Source organism: Pseudorca crassidens, chromosome 1 (assembly GCF_039906515.1).
Source record: "Pseudorca crassidens isolate mPseCra1 chromosome 1, mPseCra1.hap1, whole genome shotgun sequence".
Taxonomy (NCBI): Eukaryota; Metazoa; Chordata; class Mammalia; order Artiodactyla; family Delphinidae; genus Pseudorca; species Pseudorca crassidens.
Genome location: NC_090296.1, coordinates 70,643,309 through 70,669,145, shown reverse-complemented (window position 1 = coordinate 70,669,145; position 25,837 = coordinate 70,643,309). Strand labels below are relative to the sequence as shown.

At 35.1% G+C, this 25,837-nt stretch overlaps 1 long non-coding RNA gene across 1 annotated transcript in view; it reads left to right on the top strand.

Moving 5' to 3' along the window:
- LOC137228891 (uncharacterized) overlaps positions 1-25,837 on the top strand; it is a 155,033-nt gene that overhangs the window by 34,597 nt on the left and 94,599 nt on the right. The window contains exon 2 of the long non-coding RNA XR_010945404.1: positions 7,084-7,285. This is a non-coding gene — a long non-coding RNA (uncharacterized lncRNA). The remainder of the gene's footprint in view (positions 1-7,083; positions 7,286-25,837) is intronic.

The following is a 25,837-nucleotide window of genomic DNA, read 5'->3' as shown; positions in this document are numbered from 1 at the left end:
TCCTATTGAGTATCAATATATTATCCCTGAAACCTAGGTTTCAATTTAACAAAACAGATTTATCAGTTCACTGAATATTATTCAGGAAAAAAATTCGTATTCCAAATAAGTAATTTATTTACCTGGTTAATCCCAAGATATTTACTGTCAATAATCTTGGTTATAAGTTGAGAATTAGGATATACAGTAAGTTCCTAAAACTCTACCAAATATTATTTGTACTGAGGAGAATTAAATTTAATCATCATGTTAACTTTTTAATCCTAGTTAAAGACTTTTCGTATGTATTCTTCTCCTGGTTTGGATATAATTGCAAAAGTAAATGTATATCCCTAGTTGCTCTCTTGCCAACTACAGCTGGGTTGCACCTACCCAAGTAGTTGTTTTATAATAAGTGCATATTAAGCAAATTAGTGTTCAACTCTCAAGCTTACACAGAATAGAATTTTGAAGCACTTTTCCATCAGAAAGAAAATGTTTTTAGCATTTTGTGTTTGCTGTTGTTCTTCACACCTATAACCTGTGAAAGCCTACCTAAAGGAAGTCAGAGGCAACATTTCAGTAAGTTAACTTTCATAGATTTCTTCAGCTCATGGGAGCATTTTCCTGCTTTAATTTGCCAGGAGAGACCTGACCTAAGAAAGTGCAAGTACTGTTTTATGAGGTGAGAAAACACCTACATTGAGACTCTTTAGTGATGGCATGTGATTCTCCCTTGTTATAATCACATGCCATCCCAAGTAGAGTGCTGTAGCTTCAGTAAATCATAGGAGAAAAGAACTGGTTTACATCATATCCAACAATGAAAAGTCTCACAAACCTGTAGCTATCTGGTGGCCCTGGAACTCCTCACTTGGTACCTTGCAAAACCTAAAATAATCTATTACACCTAGACCTAGCAAATTTGAAATTTTTAGAATACACTCAGTGACTTCTGATGGGATTCATACCTATCATACATTGAAAGACAGTTAGTAGACCCAACAGGAAGAACTTCAAAATATTTTTGTTTCCTATGGAAGTTTGGGAATCTTGACTCCCTAGATGTTCTGTTTGCAAGTCTTCATGCACTGTTTTCTCTTACTTATTTCTCCTCACATACACACAAGCTATTTTCTTGCCTATTGTGTGTACTTGGCAGGTTTTCTGGGCACAGTGCCCAGTTGGTTTAATGGGTGCTTATTATTGCCTATAGTGTCCCTGATTTTGTTTTGCAAATGAGCATTCTATAAATTATTAATGATTATTATTGTACTTTAGATTCCACTTTGCTTTTGGAATTTAGAAACAAAGAGTGAACATTGAACCCAATGGGTAATAACCAAGAATATCAAAGCTATACCCAATGCTCAACTGTAAGGGAGGAGATTAAAGAATGTTTTGTAGTAAACAAAACAGGATTATTCCTATTGCAGTTAAAATAAAAGTAAACATGAAGGACTAAATTTATTACTTGACAAAATGCTCATAATATCATTTATTCCGTTTTTACCACCTAAATATTACCCATAAGTCTCTTGATCAATATCCATGGGTAAACATATTCTTTAACTATAGAGAGCCAGAGAAAGTATTAACTTTTCTCCTCCAATTCACAAGAGTTTTTGTACCTTATGTAGTATGACACACTATCAAACATTTAACAGGTCACTGCTGAATTCGCCTCTGAATTTTGAGTCAGATAAAAGCAATTTGAATTTAGGTATCATTTCAAAGAAGAAAAAAGTCATATTTGTAAATAATTTACACACATATTTTTAAAAGAAGAAATACTAAAGAAGGAAAAACACAGAGGAAAATATGAGGGAAAAAAGTCTCTGGAAGTGCAAAAGAAGAAAAGGAAATGTTTTATTGGCAGTGAAATATAACTACTAATCCACTGTATACAAGTGAAAATTTGGTCTCTACCTTATTTCTGTAATGCTTTACATTTTGAAATTAGAGTTTAACTAAAGGATAATACATACCCAATAAAGCGAAGCTCAGAAGATGTTATGAATTGTAAAATACGAACCATCTCACTATTTTTATACTGAAAAAATGTATTCATTCTCAATTATTTCATCCTGACTAATGCAAAAAATAATGAAATATTTTATTTTCCAAAATCATTCTTCCTTCCCCTCAATTTTCTCTCTCTCTCTCTCTCTCTCTCTTGTGCATTGTAGATATTTTTTAAATTCATTCTCCTGAAATTGGATCTGGACATAAGACTTTGATATACTTTGCTATAAATCTTTGTTTTATTACAATACAAATATTCTCTACATTTTCATTATTATAATATTGATTCAGCTTTAGGATTAATTTATATGCAAAGCAAATAATTCACCCAAACTTGTAAGGGATATGCATTATCAGAACACAACACCTGCAGGACAACAGAGAGGTTAATTTCATTGTTGCTCTGAAGCAAAAGGAGATCATAATGGAGTCTGCAGTAACCAAGCTCTGTGAAATAGCTGCATTAGTCATTAACTTTCCAGCACTAAATTTCATATAAAACTCAATTAACTACTACATAGCTTTTAATGACAATATTTTTTCAGATGCAGCTCTTGTTTACTAATAAGATTTCACATCACGACTATCTATTCCATTACTTTCTCCATGTTAATATTCAAGTCTAGATTTTCTCCAAAGAAAATGGAGCAATGAAAATTGCATTTGCTAAAAGTTCTCCTTGAATTATGTTTCAACATTTCAAGTGTGTTAATGTAATGCTTTAGAAGCTAAAGGGAACGATTATATAGGAAGCCAAAGTCCTCTATGTCTATCCCCAGGATTGATTGTTTGCTGTTTATGCATATTTCCCCACAACATTGCTTCTGTGTTGGAATTTATCAGGATCAGAACCGTCTAAATTGGAAATGTCCCTTAGTATATTTTTATCACAGTGAAAGTCAAAGCCTAGAATAACAAAAAGGCACAAAATTAATGTCATCAGGAAACAATTTACACAGCTAATTAGCATAGCATTCTCATATAAAAAGACAGATGGATTAAGGGATCAGGTCAGTCATAGCCTGCAGTAAACTGCTTCAGTCTTTAATCCCCTGCTGTTACCTATCAACGGGTGCTTTTTTTATGGACTTAGATAGACCCCTGGAAAGATTTAGATTCTCCCGTTAGATTGATTCACCTTGTTCCTTTAACTTTCATTGATGATATGTTTCATTATTCCTTACTAAAATAACAACAAGAACGCAAATTTAGTTAGCTAAAGAATCCACATAAAAAACATATTTGAACATTTCTCAGTTAATAGCTTCCACAACAACACCCACAGACACACTTATTGCTCTGTTGTGCTAAGAAATAGAATCCGGTTTGAGGGCAACAATGGAAGAGTTATTTCCTACTTCAAGCAGAATTGAGATTATTTTGCAAGTGCTACACATACACAGCATCTAAGACAATAACACATCACACAGCAGCTGCACGTGATCAACTCTGAAAAATGTCAGATTCTTTTAATACAAGTATTCAATCAGAATAGATTGATTTCCATGAGTCTTCTTTAAAATGTTTCCAAAAGTAATGTCTAAGAAAAGTATCACTAAAGATATTTGATCCAGTATATGTAAAGCCAAAACCAACAAATGAAAAAAAACTGTCTATGAAAAAAAAATTTTTTTTAAGTTTCAGGGCATAGGAAAATAAATTATTTCCTTTAATTATTGCATTAATTTCCTAGAGCTACCATAATAAAGACTCACAATGTGGGCAGCTTAAAACAACAAAAATTTATCATCTCATGGTTCTGGAGACTAGATGTTCAAAATCTAGGTGTTGGCAAGTTTGGTTCCTTCTGGAGAGCTCTCAGGGAGTGTCTGTTCCGTGCCTCTCCCAGTTTCTGGTGGTTGCCAGCAATTCCTGGTGTTTTTTTTCTTTGTCGGTGTATTACTCTGATCTCTGCCTCTGTCATCCTATGGGGTTCTTCCCTGTGTAACTCTGTGTTTCTCTGTCCAAATTTCCTCCTCTTGTAAGGACACTAATCATTGAATTAGGACCCACCCTGATCCCACATATCCTCGTCTTAACTTGATTATATCTGCAAAGACCCTATTTCCAAATAAGGTCACATTCACAAGTGCTGGGGTTAGGATTTCAACATATCTTTTTGGAGACGTAGCCATAACAACCAAAATACAATCAGAACAATCAGAATGTTAGTTTATTAATTTATAACAAGAATTATGTTATATGAAATAAAATTCTTACTTCAGCATGGCCAGTACATATTTTCCCCCAAAGGCACATCTGTATGGAAAAACAAAATATAGTCCCATGATTGTTGGGTATGTATTATATCAGAAAAAAAGAGTTAGATAATTAGAAATTTTAATGCTATCAAGTCAAAAGCAATGGGCACATGCATTTTCATGATAGGAAGTCTTGCCAGTGGAATTGGCAATTTCACTAGCCCAGGCTTCCTTCCTATCTCAGGACTTGGAATTGTACTTGAAGAGAATGCAGATTTATACCTTAGAGACTCATCTGCATCTCTGTTTCAAAAAGTGACTAACTGTCCTGTGATTGACAGACTTTCTTTAGCTATGTTAATGAATTTATTCCTGACACTGAAAAATCCTCTTGGCTTTAGACCCCTTAGGTTGCTTTAAAATGCTTAAATCTCAGATGGTATTCTTCCTTCTCTTAGTTTCGGGGATTATATTTCTGCAGCTCTTTTCCCTGTTAGCTCAATGTGCTGGGAACTTACCTATATATATATATACATATATATAGAATATATACATGTATTCATCCAAATTGCCCTATTTGGAGAGCCATGAAAGTATTCTTTTTTCCATTCTCTCTTTTCAATAATGATACAAATTATACAAAAATAAGATCTTTTTTAAAAATAATCACAGTTATCATTTATTGAGAACCTATTATTTGCTAGGAAAAAATGTGGCATACTTTGCTTTCATTATCCTGTTTACTTCTTAATATCTCAGTGGGTTATTTCCTATTATTTCTCTTTCAAAGATGAGGAAACCGAGGCTCATATTGCTGCTTGTGCTCTCCATAGCACAAATAATAGAGATTAAAATTATTAGTTTTTCACTTCTTCAGAGGTCTTGCTTCATATTTCCTTCCCTTCAGCAACCTGCATTATTCCCAACTATATTCCCCTTTTAGCCTGGAAATTTTGAGCATCCATGCCTTTGCCTGTATTATTTCCTGCTTGTAAAATATCTCATTTCAATTTATCTAACTCCTGGTTATTATTTAAGGTAAGGTTAAAATACCAACTCATCCACAAAGCTTGTGGGAACAAGTTGAAATTAATAACTACTTGTTCTATACTCACATAGCCCTTTGTTAATAATAATATTAAGCATCCTATCTTTCATGCCATTAATAGTCATTTGTGTATGTATTTACCTCCTTCAACAGACGCTAAAATCCATTAGAGACTTGCTAATTTATTTACTAATTAATTCAACAAATTTTGGAGGGAATATCTAGAATAACTAGTATGTTATTAGACATTGGCTATCCTACCATGAACAAAAGAGGTAAAATCTCTTCATGAATGTAAATCTTAGGGAATATGATGTTAGTCAGATAAATATACAAATAAAAAATAAAATTGTAATATAGAAGCCAGGAGTGAACAACGTGTTGAAGAATGTTTAGTTTAAATTTTAAAATATCAGGTAGTTTTGATTTTTAAATTACCTTAATTAAATTAATATTCATTAAAAATAAGATAGTTGCTTCCTCGTGAACAGCTTTAAAATAATGGATAAATCACTTTCTTCCAACTGTAGGATGTATTATTATCTTATTGTTATTGTCCCTTTACCATTACTAATTTAAAGAAAACTAAAACATATTGTCATAGAAGAAGGACTTAACATAAGAAGTACATAAAAAGATCATTCTTCATGTTTATCTATCTGTGGTTATAATTAAGAATACAGCCAAGTAATGACCTTTATGATGATAATGATCCTGTGTGATCCTTGATTTCAACACACTGAATTTTTTTTCTTACTTGTAAATATTACAGGTGTATGAAAGTTATTGTCAATGCCTAGCAATAAATATGAAATGTGCAATTTTTGGTGACTACACAATATTGATTAGATGGACAGAGCTCATTCTTAAATTTCCTACCTATAAAGTAAATTGGAGATTAAGTTTAGGGAATTTTATAGCTAGAAAAAACAGATCATTCAGTACGGATCTTTTATGTTATAGATGAAGCAAATGGAGCTCATAGAAAGTGAATTTACTTAAGCAAAATTGAGGCCCCAGTAATGGACATAGCAGTAGCTCAATCCCGTATTTTTTCACTTTAAGTCTACAATTACGAAAATTGTATCCAGTAAACGACTGATCTGTAAAGTACAAGAATTATGGATGATTATGGATAATTATTTGCATTCTTTTAGAATAAAGAGCACATTTAAAAAGCACTTGTAATTTATCAGTTTTTAGTCTCAACATCATTACCAGCTTTTTGGGGGACCCCACCTTTTCTATATATTGTTTTCCATTTTGATGATCAGTGATATATTTGAAAGACATAATTTGGAGGGCTAGAGTAGAGTACTATTATGTTGCATTCAAGTTGTATTTCTATTTGTCTTCTTCCTGATTGTCTTTATATTCAACTCATTAAAAATAATTTCTGGACTTGATGTTAACCTAGGAATATGATATGTTCAAAAAATGCATAACTGATTTCTAGAATGCTAAATTTTATGGCTAAAATTTAGCTTTATTAAAATAAAAACAAAACAAAAAACTATTGTCTTTTTAAGATAGATAACATCATCCTTTGAGGATAGTCAGAGAGTAACATAAATACAATAGTCTCCTTATGGGGTGGGACCTGTCCAAGCTCAGGACACTCAGATGGATGTCTCGCTGGTGTTTCAGGCTTGGACCATGACCATGTACTATGAATACATGTTGACACATATAGATGTATATTGTGAAAAGTAGTCTGAGGGCCCCTCTTTAGCCTTAATGTCCCAGGTATAGTATCAAATGTGTTGTTAGAGAAGCACTAGTAAAACTAGTAACTGATTCCCCTTGACTTCCTTTGTCTCCTTCATACAGGCTAAAACCAGGAGAGGGAAAAGGACAAGTAAGCATGCAGAACCAGCACACACCATCATATTGGCTGAGAACTGATGCTCGTGCATGCATAGCGCCAGCGTGTGAGCCGAGGCATACCCCATGCGGAGGCTGTTTGTGAACCTCCTGTGTGTGACTTTGTCCTGTTTTGGCTGGAGATGCTTGGAATGGCGGCAGTACAGAAGTAAGTAAATATTTTTTCAAGGAAAAACTTTAAAGCTCAATTCGGATAAGCAGAGCACTGTATACCAGATTTTCAGCATATGTTGGTGTGGCAGTTTGTGCTACATCAGATTACTTTTTGTCCTTATTATATTTTTCAGCCAGAATCCCAGGTCAAATGGTAAGTTTTAAACCAAGCTGAGTATAAGAGGTTTTGACCTTATCTTGTTGGGTCTGGACACTATTATCTAGGCATTAAATCAGCAAACTCAGATCTTGATTCTATTTAACTTGTTCTAAACTACATTTCAAGCCAAAGAAGGAAATAATAGGTATTGGATATATTGACCATCTCCTCAGACTCCTGGTATTATCTCCTCTCTCTCCTTGCCAAAACCAAACAGAGTATCAAGTTTGATTGTTTGATAAATGCTGATAGTAATTATGTCTTTCAGAAGCATACTGTTATAGAAACACTAGGGACTGGTATATATTAATCCATGAACAACTAAAGATAAATCTGAATTCTTCTGAAAGGGCATATATATACATTTTCTTGGGTTGAAATAGAAAAATAAAACTGAATAATTATAAATCAAAGAGTAAGAAATTTATAATGTTTGGAACTCACTATCTCTGTGTAGCAGGCATGAGACACATAGGGTGTTTTGTAAGATAGTTTTTGGTGTTCAGAAAATGATCAGCAGAAAGATTAAAGAGAAACAAATAAAGACATAGTGATAGAGCTTGAAAAACAACTTTGCTTTAAGAGAGTTTGAGTTTGAGGCCTGACATATATGAATGGGAAAAGGAGAAGTACCCATAGGTCAGGGAGGGTAAACATGGGTACCTACGTGGATTCAGAATCCACTGACCTCAAATCTCTCACTGTGTGAGACTCTACAAGATATAATTAAAGAAGTATATTAAGAAAATAAAAATAGTCCCAAACATATATAGAAAAAAAAAGAAACGAAACCATCTCAAACCAGTAGATACTGTTAGACCTACATGTGTGAGAGAAAGGATGAGATAAACATACAAAATAATTGAAAGTCTTAGAAGTCAACAGAGAAAGTGTGTTCCACTGCTGCAGGGATAGATGATCAGGTAGGAGTATCCCTGCTGTCTTGGGAATGATACAAGTTATTCAAACCTGAAAAGTGCAAAGGCCGAGGGCAGGGAAGATTTTGAGGATCATTGGAAGTACTAGTCTTCCTTGGGCTCCTATGGACCAGGCTGCAAAATTTATCAACAACATCTTTAGGCTAAAGATTTTACAGGTGATTCTCCATTTCTGACTACATGGAGAAAAGGAGAGACTGATTTCCTTTGGGATATGAGGACCCTAGAAGACCAAAGTACAATAGAAAGGCAAGGGATTGGGATATGGGCAGAGTTAGAAGAAATGATTATAAATGTTAATTATCCACAAGAGATGAAGGTTATTTCACTAGACATATTCCATACTAAGTTCAGAACTGAAATAGACGTGAAAGACTTAGTAGAGAAATGCAAATAAAGGTGTTTAAACTTGAGCTGGAATATTGAATAGGAGAAATATTTTTGTCCTCAGAGGCAGTGTAGCCTTGATGTGGATCTAGCACTTTTAAGAACCTCCTATGGCAGCCCTACGCTCATGGGGCGGAGGAGGACATACAAAGAGAGAGGTATCAGTGAGGGGGCCTTATGAAAGTGGGTATGGGTTGGCCTATGTAAATCTCCTTCATCCCAAAATAGATTGGCACACATTGGTTGACCATAGCCTTTGATATTTAGAGTTGATGTACTAAGAGATAGGAAAGACAATTTATTTTCCATCATATTATTTCCTGAGTGGAGACTCCTATCTTACTTCAGAGGAAGTGTTTTTGTAGTGTCCTTAACAGCCTCTAACAACTTCATCTGTGAGAAAAGGAATTCCTAATTTTTGGCAACAGATTCATAAAAAACTATTATTTTTCTATTGTATTTAATTTATTTCATATATTTATGTATGGCATGGCTACCTGTATCCTAGGCATGCCAGGTTTCAGGCTGTGGGCTTGGTTTGTGCTTCTATTTTGTATATGGTGAGCAGTTTAAGGATAAACCTTTCTGCTATGCCTAGCTCTGTTTCATTCTCTCCATCTCAGTTTATCAGTCTCTGGGTAGTCTAGCCTGAGACACAAGCTCTGTCAGTTTATGATAGAGATTCAGAGCTCTGTTGTAGAGAACTTTTCAATTTATATTGGTAAGTAAGAAGTTGTTCAACAGAGCCATTAAAAAATGCCTTCCATATTGGGGGTAATGGGATTTTCTCTCTGAGCCTAAGAGAGAGCTTACTTTTTATCCATATATGGTCATTAATTCACTTTTTATTCATATATGGTCATTAATTCTTGACTGATTTGTGTACTAGGTTGTCTAAAACTTAGAACTTGAAAGGGACTTTTTTCAGTCCTTGCATTTGACCTGAACTATTTTGGGAAGAACCAGAATATAACTAGAACCCAACCATCAGATAAGAAGGGTTCCTGAATTTGGAGAAAGCATTTCTCCTAAAAATCCTGTAAAATTTATAGAAGGGATTGTAACATTGAATATAGCCTATTGAATAAATGAGATTTTACTCAAAGAAAATATTCATTTAGTAATTCCTTACAGGATACTTAATAAGATATTTATATGTATTTTTATTTGAAAAAAAATTATTTCACTGAAAACTAAGGTTCCTCAGTGGCATGATATATTTTATTTATTCTCTCTTCAGTAGTTTACGGTAGCAAATGAGATGCACGAGAATGTGGAGGTATTCCTAAAGATTAGTAGTTTTTGGAACTATTCTTGAAAAAAAAGATCTTTTAATCCTTGAAAAGTATACTTTTAAAAACCTAATTAAATCAACTTTTCTAAGAATCTTAGCAATACAAAATATAACATTGTAATTTGGACTAATATTTAATTGATTAATATGTTACCTTTTATTGGAGAATTGCATTAATAATCAAGATACAGATGCCAGGTTTGCTTGTTGCTTCTGGGGAGTTGTTGCTCCCAGGTACTTTCAGCTAACAGAGCAAGGAAGTATAGCCCATGTGTATACAGTAATTGTAAATATTTCTATATTAACCATGCATATCTGTATTAAGCTAAACATGAGTTCATACTGATGTCTCCAACTTAAAGACATCACAACATGGCTCATTCTAGCTTTCTCACCTTTTCTGTAATCTCTTACCCAAACCGTGAAAAATCTGGTTTCCACAATCCACCATCAGTTTACTTAATTGTTCATTTGCAGTATGCATGTATAGTGTTAGCAGAATGGTTAAGCTATACCCCTGTGGGAGAAAAAAACTTAACTGAAGTACTGTGCTGATGTACAGTTCCTGTTGCCTTTAATCTTATAGTCTCAATTCCAAAGTCACTTTGTTAAGCATATCTCCTTCACCTACTTCAGTGAGATTGTTTCATACATTAAAAAAATATATTTTATTGAAGTACAATTGATTTATAATGTGTTAATTTCTGCTGTACAGCAAAGTAATACATTTATACAAATATATAGATTCTTTTTCATATTATTTTCCATTATGATTTAATACGGGATATTGAATATAGTTCCCTGTGCTATACAGTAGGACTTTGTTGTTTAGCCATTTTACATATATAATAGTTTATGTTTCATACATTTTAATAGTTATACTTTTTGTCAAATTCTGCATTCCATTTTGCAATCTCTCTACTTCCCAAATGGTAACTTTAAAAAATTTCATAAAGTAAGGTTCACTCTTCATGCTCAAAAATTCTATGCATATTGACAAATGAATAATATCATGTGTCCACCATTAAAGTATCATAGAGATTGTTTTAATTTCAAAAAAACAAGTCCCCAGTGTTTTATCTGTTCAATCCTCTTCCCTCTCCTTTTCCCTGTGATACCTCTGATCTTTTTGCTGTTTCTCTAATTCTGCCTTCTACACAAGTTTATACAGTACAGTTAGAATCATACAGTAGGTAGCATTTTCAGACAAACTTCTTTCACAGAGCAATAGGTATTTAACATTCATCTATTTTTTCTTGTAGCTTGATAGTTTATTACTGAATAATAGTCTATTGTACGGGTGTACCATAATCTATCAGTTAACCTATTTAAAGTCATCTAAAGTTGCTGTCACTTTTTATGATTATGAAAAAAGCTGCAGTAGGCATTTATGTGTACATTTTTATGTTCTATAAGTCTTCATAGCATTTGGGTAAATACACAGGCGCATGATTGCTGCAGAGTATGGTGAGACTGGGTTTGGATTTATAAGAAAGTGCAAGCTGTCTTTCAGTGTCTGTACCATTTAAAATTCTGGCAATAACAGCAATTATCGCTGTGCATATTTGTCAGATTTTGGTATTGTTAGCCATAAATTTTAGCCATTTGAATGAGTGTACAGTGGTATCTCACTATTGTTTTGATTTGCATTTCTGTAATGACAAATTATGTTGAGCATCTTTTAATATGCTACTTACCGTCAGTAAGTACAGTTTCTGTTTGGATCCATTCTCCATTTTTTAATCCAGTTGTTTGTTTTCTTATTGTTGAGTTTTAAGGGTTCTTTGTATATTTTGGATATCAGTCCTTTATCAGATGTATGTTTTGTAGATATTATCTCTCAGTCTTGACTTGTCTTTGCATTATCTTGATAGTGTCTTTCATAGCATAGACATTTTTAATTTTAGTAAAACCCAATTTAACAAATTTTTTCCGCTAGAGATCAAGTTTTTGAGGTTGTCTTTATAAATGCATCATCATAAAGATGTTAAAATAAATAAATAAATAAATAAATGCATCATCAAACTCAAGATCACTCTTAACATGAGCATATCTTTTTTTAACTAGTTCCAAGTATACATTTTAAACTAATCTAAGATCACCTCAAATAACACTTCATACCACTTCACATGTTAAGGGATTTTAACAGCATATTTCCAATTCCTCTTTCCCATTTTGATTATCCATTTCCAGCTATAATAAGCCAATACATCCTTGCTATTATTACTTTACACAAACAGTTATAGTTTAGATCAGTATAGAATAAGAAAAATAAAACATTTTATTTTACCCTCAGTTAGTCCTCCTCTGATATACTTCCTTTCTTTGTGCAGATGCAAGTTTCTCACCTGTATCATTTTCCTTCTCCCTAAAGAACTTCTTTTAAACACATTTGCAGGGTGGGATTGCTAGCAATGAATTCCCTTAGTTTTTGGCTGTCTGGTAAAATTTTTATTTCTCCTTCACTTGAAGGATAATTTTACTAGATACAGAATTTTAAGTTGATGCTTTTATTCTTTCAACACTTTAAATATTTCATCTCACTCTCTTCTTACTTGTGTGGTTTCTTACGAGAAGTGGGCTATAATCCTTACCCTTGATCTTCTGCAGGTAATGTATTTTTTCCTCTGGCTTCTCTCAAGTTCTTCTCATCTTTGATTTTTTGCAGATAGAATATGTTAGGCCTAGCTGTTGCATTTTTGGCATGATAATCATGCTGGATATTTTCTGAGCTTCCTGGGTCTGTGATTTGGTTCATGTTATTATGTTTTAAAATTTCTTGATGATGACTGCTTCAGATATTTATTCACCTCTCTTCTCTCTCTCTTCTCCTTCTAGTATTCCAATTACGTGTATGTTACAACTTTGAAAATTGTCCCACGTTCTAGGATGCTCTGTTTGGTATTTTTTTTCTTTTTTCTCTTGGCATTTTAGTTTGAAATATTTCTCTTGAACTATCTTAAATCTCACTGAGTCTTCAACTGTGTCTGGTCCACTAATGAACCCATCAAAGACATTCTCTATTTCTGTTACAGTTCTTTTGATTTCTAGCATTTCCTTTTGATTCTTTCTTAGAGTTTTTATCTCTCTGCTTTCATTACCCATCTGTTCTTGCATGTTGTCTACTTTTTTCATTAGAGCCCTTAACATCTTAAGCATAGTAATTTTAAATTCCCTGTCTGATACTTACAAAATGTGCATCATCACTGAGTCTTGTTCTGCTGATCTCTTTATCTCTTCAGACTGTGTTGGTTTTTTTTTTCCTTGCCTTTGCCATGCTTTGTAATTTTTTGTTGTTGATGAAAGCCAGACGTGTTGTATCAGTAATAGGTACTGGGGTAAATAAACCCTTAATGTGAAGATATATGCTAATCTGGCTACAAGTTGAGCTATGTTTGATGTTTGCTATAACTCTAGATGTCAGAGGCTTCAAATTCCTCTAGTGTCCTTTGTTTATGTCTCCTGTCTTAACTTTGGGCTTTCCTAAGTACTCTTCCTCAAAGAGTGTCTGCTTCTTACAGTTTTTTCAGCTGTAACCTCCATTTGTTATACTGAAGTTCAGCTTGGCTTAAATTTTAAGGTATGAGGGAGGGAAACCATTCTATAATATCATAATTAAATCTCAGTCTTTTAGTGGACCTATGTACTTTTATGACCTTTACAATGATTTCTCCACTAGTATATTTTTTAGTTCCCTCTTGCTAGTGAGACAAGAATGTTTGATGCAGAGGAATGCCCCCCGCACCAGATGTAATACGGCTCTGGCAATGTCTTTTACCCTGGACTGTAAGTCTTTGCTATGAAGAAGACAACCATTGTATTTCATATGATTACTCTTATCCTTGCCATATCAGAGAATCCTAAAGGATCACTCTTAGTCTTTACCATGAGAACTCTGTGGGGTTCTTGGAGATAAAACCCATAAAAATTTGGGGGTATCCATAAAACTTCCCCACAGGAGTTTCTTCCCTCATACTAATCCATACTGAGCTTCCAGTAATCAGCCAAAATCAACACTTTAGTGATCCTACAAGATTTGGCTTTAGCAATGTCTGCCCCAAGAAGTAGATCTTGCCTGATTTGCCTCTCTCTCTGTTTTGCAGTGGTGTTTGCTCTGCATTCTCAGTTCTCTGAAAAAAGTCATTGATTTTCAATTTTCTAGCTTTTTTTTATTATAAGGACAAAAGTTATGACTTCCAAGGACTTTGCATGTTGGGAATAAATCCAACCAAACTTCTATAGCATATTTCTTCTCTCATTTTTTAAACTAAATGTTTGAGGCTATGTTATGAAACATCTCCTTTTCCCCCAAAAATGAAATGCATTACATATATTCTAGATATTCCACCTTCATGAGGAGGACAGGTTATTCTGTACATTTAGAAGTTGCATGACTATTATTCCTTTAGATAGAGTAGGTCATGAGAGTTCTTACTGTTAGTCAAAATCCAAGTGTAAATTGAGATCATAATTTTAAATTGGTTATTCTTCAAAGCTGACATAATTTTAATTTACAATGTGGACTCGAGTGAAAGAACATTAAATAACTTACTGATCCATAAAGAAACAATTTCAAATTTTACAGTAGACAAAGTGATATAAAATTTTTCCATATTTCTATGTTTAATCCATCAGTGTTTTTAAATATTTGTATCAGTTAAGAAGTGTATTCAGACGATTATTTATTTAAAAAGTAGCACAATTATTTTTCTCACAAGAAGGGCTATTGCAGGTGGTACAGAGCCAGTATCTAAGATAGCAGCATAGTCCCTGATCATTCCATCTTTCTTTCAGTCATTTAAATTTGTGTTTATTTCTTCATGGTCACAAAACAGGTGATCTTCCTTAGCCATCCTATATGTTCCTGTTGCAGGTGGGAAGAAAGAGAAAGACAATGGTTTGGGCTGTTGTCCTATCAAAGTATAGAAAGAATTTTTTAATAAGAAAATTAACTGCTAAAAATACCTTTAAAACTATGCTATATAAATATAGGCTATATAAGAATGTGGGACTTCATAAAATTGTGAAGTCTATGAAGGATTTTGTGAAATTTTTTGGTTTGATTTTCTGTGCTGCCATTTTTAATCAGTTAAAATTTCATTCTAAAACATGTAATTGGGCTTCCCTGGTGGCGCAGTGGTTGGGAGTCCGCCTGCCGATGCAGGGGACGCGGGTTCGTGCCCCGGTCCGGGAGGATCCCACGTGCCGCGGAGTGGCTGGGCCCGTGAGCCATGGCCGCTGGGCCTGCGCGTCCGGAGCCTGTGCTCCGCAGCGGGAGAGGCCACGGCAGTGACAGGCCCACGTACCGCAAAAAAAAAAAAAAAAAAAAAAAAAAAAAAACATGTAATTGTCAGAATATGTAAATACCCTTGAAGAGTGTAATTTATCAGTAAAATAATTTTGAATATTTTCTGAAATACAGTTTTTAAAAACTCCTGAGATATTAACGTCATGATTGTTTATCATAATTAACATATTTCTCAGTGGGAAATTCACCATTTAGTATGAAAAAAAAATTATTGTCTGAAACTTCTCCTGGAAACTTCACATGGGAAAATGTATGGGCGTTCTGAGAAGAAGCAAAGTTTGATAAACAGAAGTTTAAATATTTAATACAATCAAATGATTTTTAGATGATTGTAATGACATTCTTATTTCAATCAATAGAGTCCCGATTTACATATCTCTTATATAGCTACTAAGAGATATATTAATTATACTATATTATATATGTATTAAGAGTGCTGGCATAAATAGACAATTCAGTATTTAAAAATTTCAGTATTGGGCTTCCCTGGTGGCGCAGTGGTTGAGAGTCTGCCTGCCGATGCAGGGGACACGGGTTCGTGCCCCGGTCCGGGAAGATCCCACGTGCTGCGGAGCGGCTGGGCCTGTGAGCCATGGCCGCTGAGCCTGCGCGTCCGGAGCCTGTGCTCCGCAACGGGAGAGGCCACAACAGTGAGAGGCCCGTGTACCGCAAAAAAAAAAAAAAAAAAAAATTTCAGTATTGAAAAATGGATGAAGTATTGAAAACCGATTTTTTTTTCAAATGAGAAATTTGGTTGAGATATTTGAAATTATGCGAAAGCAAGAGGAAACTTAAATGCACTACAGACTGGCTATAGGATTGTGTGAGTGTGTGTGTGTGTGTGTGTGTGTGTGTGTATGTATGTATGTCTGTATGTGTATGTGTGTGTCTGTTAAATGAAAAAAGAAGGTAAGAGAATAATGGGTTAGGCTTCCACTTCCAGTTGAGTATAGGGAAAGAAAAAGAAGACCAAGAAAAATCTGCATAATATTAAAGTCATACAAATCTATGTGATTATTAGCAGTGAACTCACTAAAGCCTTGGTAAACTGTTAATCAGCAAGTCTAGCCCTTCCTAGATTAATAGCCAGCCATGTTAGCTTCTGGTTGCAAAAGCTGGTGGAAGTGAAGGCCCTCCAGGAACAGAAAGCCTAGTGGGTGAAGCAGAGATCAATGGATTTAATGGTAGACTGAGGAATATGGGATTGATTGACATATCTGGAAAATTCAAAGCAACAACCATTGTCTCAAAATAGAAACTCTCCACATCCTAGTCTTCCCCAAAACTTTGCTGAGGGGTGGCAAGTGAAGATGGGATTAAAAGCAGGAAGAAACTTCAGTGTGGCCCATTCTCATGTGTTTTGGAACCATTGATCCTAACACAATATTCCTGCTCACCTCCCTTCAGCCTTCAGGCTCAGACACTAACCAAAACTAATCGCCAGATAGCTATAGCAACAGCAGAAGCAGAGATGGCACCAGGATCAGTAGAAGTGGCACAGTTGTACAGGAGTTGGGCTAACCAAAAGTGAGCTCAGTCTTCTTAAAGTTGTGGCTCTGTAGCATATTTACTCAAAATTTGGTGAAATTTTGTTTATTATTTTCTCATTTTAGCATCAACACATAGAGCAGAGTCCCTTCTAACTGGAAGAAAAATAATGACAACAACAACAAAACCCAATAAAACAGTATCCCTATATTGCCACTATCATTTTATGCATTGCACATTATGCAATAAAAGAGAGTAAGATATGTGAAGAAGCAAAAACACAACACTCACATTCAAGAAAAAATCAGCAGAAGCCAACCTAGAAACTTGAAATATTGAAGCCATTAGACAAGGAATTTTATATAGTTTAAGTATGAAAATGGTAAGAATTGGTAAACTGAGTCTAAGCAGTTGATTGAAGTTATAAACAGATCATTAGAAATCCTACATATATGTAATGGATATAGGGCTATTTAATATATCCATTTATTTTTGTATTACTTTATCTAAGTTGGATTTTTCAAGAGCTTTTTACATTTCAACTACATTGTTTCTTTGGAATAAATTCATTCACGATATTTCCTTTTTAGGCATTTAGTGTCTGAAGGATCTGGGATATTAGCCCCTCTTTCATTTTTGATATTGGGTATTTGTTTTTATTTTCTTTTGTTTTTTACCAGTCTTTTAAGAGATTATCAATCTTTTTAAATTTTTCAAAAGACCAATTGTGGATATAGTGATTTTTCTCTATTATTTTCTATTTCACTGATTTCTTCTCCTTTCTTATTTTCATCTATCTTACTTTGGTTAATTTGCCCACTTTTAATCATGGAGCAGCTGGGCCCATGAGCCATGGCCGCTGAGCCTGTGCATCCGGAGCCTGTGCTCCGCAACGGGAGAGGCCACAACAGTGAGAGGCCCGCGTACCGCAAAAAAAGAAAAAAAAAAAAAAAGATATAGGAGTGAAAATAATTTTGACTAAGTGGGTTTAATTGCAGAAATGCAAGCCTTATTTTGTATTCAAAAATCAATCCTTGTAATTTTGACACATTGATACAGTAAAGGCAAAAAAAAACCCATATGCTCATCTCATTAGATACAGAAAAAAAATCTGACAATAATCAACCCTAAAACTCTCAGCAAACTAGAAATAGAAGGAGATTGCTTCAATTTAATAGACATATAAAATTCCACAGCAAATACCATACTTAATTATAAAATACTGTGCATGTCCCATCCAAAATTGTCAACTCTCAATAATAAATTGGCACATCACCCAATTATTAAAAGGGAAAAATTATTTGAACACTTCATACGCACACACACACACACACAAATGATATTCAGATAGTCAATGAGCTCATGAAAAGATGATCAATATAATTAGATATTAGTGAAATATACGTTAGAATCACAATGAGATTCCACTACACTTCCAATAGAATATCTAAAATATAAACAATACCAAATGATGAGTAGGATAAGGAACAACTAAATCTCTTATATATTACTGATTGAAATGTAAAATTCTACACCACTGTGGAAAACAGTTAAGCATACACCATTCTTAAATCTAGCAACTCCACTCTTCAGAATTTGTACACAAAGAAATGAAAACATATGTTTACTAAAAGACTTATACAAGAATGCTTATGGTAACTTTATTCACATGGTCCAAATGTGGAAATAACCCAAATATCCATCACCCAGAGAATGAATAAAAAAATTGTGGTTTAGTCATACAAGGAATACTTCCCTGCAATAGAAAGTAGCAAGGTACTGACACAAGCAACCACATGGAAACATTTAAAAAGCATCACATTGAACAAAAGAAATCAGACCCAAAAGAGTATGCAGTTAATAATTCCATTTATATGAAGTTTAGGAACAGGCAAAACGATACCATGAGGATTATAAAGTGAATAGTGGGTGCCTATAGTCAGGGAGAGAATGGACTGGGAAAAGATGCAAGGGAACTTTTTATAGTGAAGTTAATGCTCTGTAACTTTACTGGGGTTTTGTGTGCTGGGGAGAAAAAATCATTTTCCCTCTACCCTTCTAGATTTGTGGCTGAGACTCCCCTGTAATGAATGACAGATTAAACTGGAGAAAAAGAAACAAGTTTAATAAGATGTATGCCTCCTATACACATGAGAGATACCCAGGCAAACTGAATGAATAAACAAATGGACCAAGCCACCACCTCAAATACCATCTCCAGCTAAAGACAAATAAGATGTTGAAGGCAGAAGGGCGGGGTAGTGTCCAGTTATGGGAAGTTATCAAGCAAAGAGTAGTAAAAGAGGATATGGTTATTATACAGATTTAAGTCTTTGCCTTCTTCACTGATAAGAGTTTCTAGAGATTTAGAGCCATCTTTTTCTTCCTGGTATATTAGTGCGAGCATACCTAAGAAAGGAATTGCTAGGTCATCATGTGTTCAGCTTTGTACTAAAGATATCACTAAATGCTTTTCTCACATGGTGTAGCAAATTACATTTCCAGCAGCAGTATGGAAGAATTCCAGTTGGTCTACACCTTTTACAGACTTAGTATTATCTGTCTGGTTTTTTTTCCCCCCATTCTAGTGGGTGCTAAATGATATTTCATTTTCAAAGGACATTTTATTGAATTGTAAACTAGATGTAGATCTTATATATAGATATATAATTATATGTTGTACTATATCTGTATTTATATATAGATATGCTTTATATCTATATATAAAATCCTACAAATCATAGGACTAGAGCTTCGTGCATTTGTTTTTTACATCTTTATTGAAGTTTAATTGCTTTACAATGTTGTGTTAGTTTCTGCTGTACAACAAAGTGAATCCACTATATGTATACATATATGCCCATATACCCTCCCTCTTGTGCCTCCCTCCCACCCTGCCTATCCCACCCCTCTAGATCAACACAAAGCACCGTGTTGATCTCCCTGTGCTATGCAGCTGCCTCCCACTAGCTATCAGTTTTATATTTGGTGGTGTGTATATGTCAATGCTACTCTCACAGTTTGTCCCAGTTTACCCTTCCCCCTCCCTGTGTCCTCAAGTCCATTCTCTATGCCTGCGTCTTTATTCCTGTCCTGACCCTAGGTTCATCAGAACCATTTTTTTTTTAGATTCCATGTATATGTGTTAGTGTACAGTATTTGTTTTTCTCTTTCTGACTTATTTCACTCTGTATGGCAGACTCTAGGTCCATCCACCTCACTATAAATAACTCAATTCCATTTCTTTTTATGGCTGAGTAATATTCCATTGTATATATGTCCACATCTTCTTTATCCATTCATCTGTCGATGGACACTTAGGTTGCTTCCATGTCCTGGCTATTGTAAATAGAGCTGCAGTGAATATTGTGGTACATGTCTCTTTTTGAATTATGATTTTCTTAGAGTATATGCCCAGTAGTGGGATTGCTGGGTCATATGGTAGTTCTTTTTTTAGTTTTTTAAAGAACCTCCATACTGTTCTCCGTAGTGGCTGTATCAATTTACATTACCACCAACAGTGCAAGAGGGTTCCCTTTTCTCCACACCCTCTCCAGCATTTATTGTTTGTAGATTTTTTGATGATGGCCATTCTGACCTGTATGAGGTGATAGCTTATTGTGGTTTTGATTTGCATTTCTCTAATGATTAGTGATGTTGAGCATCCTTGCATGTGTTTGTTGGCAATCTGTACATCTTCTTTGGAGAAATGTCTATTTAGGTCTTCTGCCCATTGTTGGATTGGGTTGTTTGTTTGTTTGTTTTTTGCGGTATGCAGGCCTCTCACTTTTTGGCCTCTCCCGTTGCAGAGCACAGGCTCCAGAAGCACAGGCTCAGTGGCCATGGCTCACGGGCCCAGCCGCTCCACGGCATGTGGGATCATCCCGGACCGGGACACGAACCCATGTCCCCTGCATCGGCAGGCGGACTCTCAACCACTGCACCACCAGGGAAGCCCCTGTTGTTTGTTTTTTTTTTTTGATATTGAGCTGCATGAGCTGCTTGTATATTTTGGAGATTAATCCTTTGTCAGTTGCTTCGATCACAAGTATTTTCTCCCATTCTAAGGGTTGTCTTTTCATCTTGTTTATGGTTTCCTTTGCTGTGCAAAAGCTTTTAAGTTTCATTAGGTCCCATTTGTTTATTTTTGTTTTTATTTCTATTACTCTAGGAGGTGGGTCAAAAAGGATCTTACTGTGATTTTTGTCATAGAGTGTTCTGCTTATGCTTTCCTCTAAGAGTTTTATAGTGTCTAGCCTTACATTTAGGTGTTTAATCCATTTTGAGTTTATTTTTGTATATCGTGTTAAGAAGTGTTCTAATTTCATTCTTTTACATGTACCTGTCCAGTTTTCCCAGCACCAGTTATTGAAGATACTGTCTTTTCTCCAAGTATATTCTTGCCTCTTTGGTCAAAGATAAGGTGACCATATGTGCCTGGATTTATCTCTGGGCTTTCTATCCTATTCCATTGATATATATTTCTGTTTTGTGCCAGTACCATACTGTCTTGATTACTGTAGCTTTGTAGTATAGTCTGAAGTCAGGGAGCCTTATTCCTCCAGCTCTGTTTTTCTTTCTCAAGATTGCTTCTTTGGGTATTCGGGGTCTTTTGTGTTTCCATACAAATTGTAAAATTTTTGGTTCTAGTTCTGAGAAAAATACCACTAGTAGTTTGATAGGGATTACCATGAATCTGTAGATTGCTTTGGGTAGTAGAGTCATTTTCACAGTATTGATTTATCCAATCCAAGAACATGGTCTATCTCTCCATCTGTTTGTATTGTCTTTATTTCTTTCATTAGTGTCTTAAAGTTTTCTGGATACAAGTCTTTTGTCTCCTTAGATAGGTTTATTCCTAGGTACTTTATTCTTTGTGTTGCTATGGTAAATGGGAGTGTTTCCTTAATTTCTCTTTCAGATTTTTCGTTGTTAGTGTATAGGAATGTAAGAGATTTCTCTGCATTAATTTTGTATCCTGCTGCTTTACCAAATTCATGGATTACCTCTAGTAGTTTTCTGGTAGCATCTTTAGGATTCATTATGTAGAGTATCAGGTCATCTGCAAACTGTGACAGTTTTACTTCTTTTTTGATTTGGATTCCTTTTATTTCTTTTTCTTCTCTGATTGCCTTCGCTAAAACTTCCAAAACTGTGTTGAATAATAGTGGTGAGAGTGGGAACCCGTGTCTTGTTCCTGATCTTAGGGGGAATGGTTTCAATTTTTCACCATTGAGAATGATGTTGGCTGTGGGTTTGTCATATATGGCCTTTATTATGTTCAGGTAGATCTCCTCTGTGCCCACTTTCTGGAGAGTTTTTGTCATAAATGGGTGTTGAATTTTGATGAAAGCTTTTTCTGCATCTATTGACATGATCATATGTTTTTTCTCCTTCAGTTTGTTGATATGGTTTATCATATTGATTGATTCGTGTATATTGAAGAATCCTTGCATTCCTGGGATAAACCCCACTTGATCATGCTGCATGATCCTTTTAATGTGCTGTTGGATTCTGTTTGCTAGTATTTTGTTGAGGATATTTGCATCTATGTTCATCAGTGATATTGGCCTGTAGTTTTCTTTTTTTGTGACATCTTTGGTTTTCATATCAGGGTGATGGTGGCCTCCAAGAATGAGTTTGGGAGTGCTCCTCCCTCTGCTATATTTTGGAGGAGTTTTAGAAGGGTAGGTGTTAACTCTTCTCTAAATGTTTGATAGAATTCACCTGTGAAGCCATCTTGTCCTGGGCTTTTGTTTCATGGATGATTTTTAATCACAGTTTCAATTTCAGTGCTTGTGATTTGTCTGTTCATATTTTCTATTTCTTCCTGGTTCAGTCTTTGAAGGTTGTGCTTTTCTAAGAATTTGTCCATTTCTTCCAGGTTTTCCATTTTATTGGCATATAGTTGCTTGTAGTTGTCTCTCATGATCCTTTGTATTTCTGCAGTGTCAGTTGTTACTTCTCCTTTTTCATTTCTAATTCTGTTGATTTGAGTCTTCTCCCTTTTTTTCCTGATGAGTCTGGCTAATGGTTTATCAATTTTGTTTATCTTCTCAAAGAACCAGCTTTTAGTTTTGTTAATCTTTGCTATTGTTTCTTTCATTTCTTTTTCATTTATTTCTGATCTGATCTTTATGATTTATTTCCTTCTGCTAACTTTGGGGGTTTTTTGGTCTCCTTTATCTAATTACTTTAGATGTAAGGTTAGGTTGTTTATTGGAGAGTTCTCTTGTTTCTTGAGGTAGGATTGTATTGATATAAACTTCCCGCTTAGAACTGCTTTTGCTGTATCCCATAGGTTTTGGGTCATTGTGTTTACATTGTCATTTGTTTCTAGATATTTTTTGATTTCCTCTTTGATTTCTTCAGTGACCTTTTGGTTATTTAGTAGTGTATTGTTTAGCCTCCATGTGTTGGTATTTTTTACAGTTTTTTTCCTCTAATTGATATCTAGTCTCATAACATTGTGGTCAGAAAAGATACTTGTTATGACTTCAGTTTTCTTAAATTTATCCGGGCTTGTTTTGTGACCCAAGATATGATCTATCCTGGGAAATATTCCATGTGCACTTGAGAAAAAAATGTACTCTGTTGTTTTTGGACAGAATGTCCTATAAATATCAACTCCTTGTTTAATGTATTATTTAAAGCTTTTGTTTCCTTTCATTTGGGATGATCTGTCCATTGGTATAAGTGGGGTATTAAAGTCCACTACTATGATTGTGTTACTGTCGATTTCCCCTTTTATGGCCGTTAGCATTTCCCTTATGTATTGAGGTGCTCCTATGTTGGGTGCTTAAATATTTACCATTGTTATATATTCTTCTTGGATTGATCCCTTGGTCATTATGTTGTGTCCTTCTTTGTCTCTTGTAATAGTCTTTATTTTAAAGTTCTATTTTGTCTGATATGAGAATTGCTACTCCAGCTTTCTTTGGATTTCCCTTTGCATTGAATATCTTTTTCCATCCCCTCCCTTTCAGTCTGTATGTGTCCCTAGGTCTGAAGTGGGTCTCTTGTAGACAGCATATATAAGTATCTTGTTTTTGTATCCATTCAGCCAGCCTTGTGCTTGGAGCATTTAATCCATTTACATTTCAGGTAGTTATTGGTATGTATGTTCCTATTACCATTTTCTTAATTGTTTTGGGTTTTGTTATTGTAGGTCTTTTCCTTCTCTTGTGTTTCCTGCCTAAAGAAGTACCTTTATCATTTGTTGTAAAGCTGGTTTGGTAGTGCTGAATTCTCTTAGCTTTTGCTTGTCTGTAAAGGTTTTAATTTCTCTGTCTAATCTCAATGGGATCCTTGCTGGGTAGAGTAATCTTGGTTGTAGGTTTTCCCCTTTCATCACTTTAAATATGTCCTGCCACTCCCTTCTGGCTTGCAGATTTTCTGCTGAAATGTCAGCTGTTAACCTTATGGGGATTCCCTTGTTTGTTATTTGTTGCTTTTCCCTTGCTGCTTTTAATATTTTTTCTTTGTATTTAATTTTTGATAAGTTAATTAATATATGTCTTGGCATGTTTCTCCTTGGATTTATCCTGTATGGGACTCTCTGTGCTTCCTGGACATGACTGACTATTTCGTTTCCCATGATACGGCAGTTTTTGACTATAATCTCTTCAGATATTTTCTCAGACCCTTTCTATTTCCCTTCTTCTTCTGGGATCCCTGTAATTCGAATGTTGGTGCATTTAATGCTGTCCCAGAAGTCTCTGAAGCTGTCCTCAATTCTTTTCTTTCTTTTTTCTTTATTCTGTTTTGTGACACTTATCTCCACTGTTTTATCTTCCAGGTCACTTATCTGTTCTTCTGCCTCAGTTATTCTACTATTGATTCCTTCTAGAGTATTTTTAATTTCATTTATTGTGTTGTTCATCATTGTTTGTCTTTAGTTCTTCTAGGTCCTTGTTAAATGTTTCTTGAATTTTCTCCATTCTATTTCTGAGATTTTTGTATCATCTTTACTATCATTACTCTGAATTCTTTTTCAGGTAAATTGCTTATTTCCTCTTCATTTGTTTGGTCTGTTGGGTTTTTACCTTGTTCCTTCATCTGCTGCATATTTCCTTGTCTTCTCATTTTGTTTAACTTACTGTGTTTGGGATCTCCTTTTCACAGACTGCAGGTTCACTGTTCCTCTTATATCTGGTATCTGCCCCCAGTGGGTGAGTTTGGTTCAGTGACCTGTGTAGGATTCCTGGTTGGGGGGAATGGTGCCTGTGTTCTGGTGGATTTTGTCCCTCTGGTGGTTAGGGCTGCATCCGGTGGTGTGTTTTGGGGGTGTCTGTCACCTTATTATTATTTTAGGCAGCCTCTCTGCTAATGGGTGGGGTTGTGTTCCTGTCTTGCTAGTTGTTTGGCATGGGACATCCAGCACTGGACCTTGCTGGCCATTGGTTGGAGCTGAGTCTTAGTGTTGAGATAGAGATCTCTGGGAGAGTTCTCGCTGATTAATATTACATGGGGCCAGGAGATCTATGGTGGTCCAGTGTCCTGGACTCGGCTCTCCCACCTTGGAGGCTCAGGCCCAACAGCTGGACAGAGCACCAAGACCCTGCCAGCTGCACGGCTTGGCAGAAAAGGAAGAACCAAAAACCAAAAGAAAAAAACAAATATGAACAGACAGAACCCCAAGACAAACTGTAGAAGCAAAACTAAACAGACAAAATCACACACACAAAAATACACACACACTCACAGAAAGAAAAAAATAAAGAGAGAAACCGGACCAATAAACAAACCCATCAATGAAAACACGCACTAAAAACTAACTAAGATAAACATAACACCAAAACCAAATCAAATGCAGAAAGCAAACCCCAAGTCTACAGTTGTTCCCGAAGTCCATTGCCTCAAAATGGGAACGTTCATCTTCTATTCAGGTATTCCCCAGATGCAGGGCTTATCAAACCTATTTTGGGGATTTAATCTGCTTCTCCTGAGTCTGCATGGAGAAATTTCCCTTT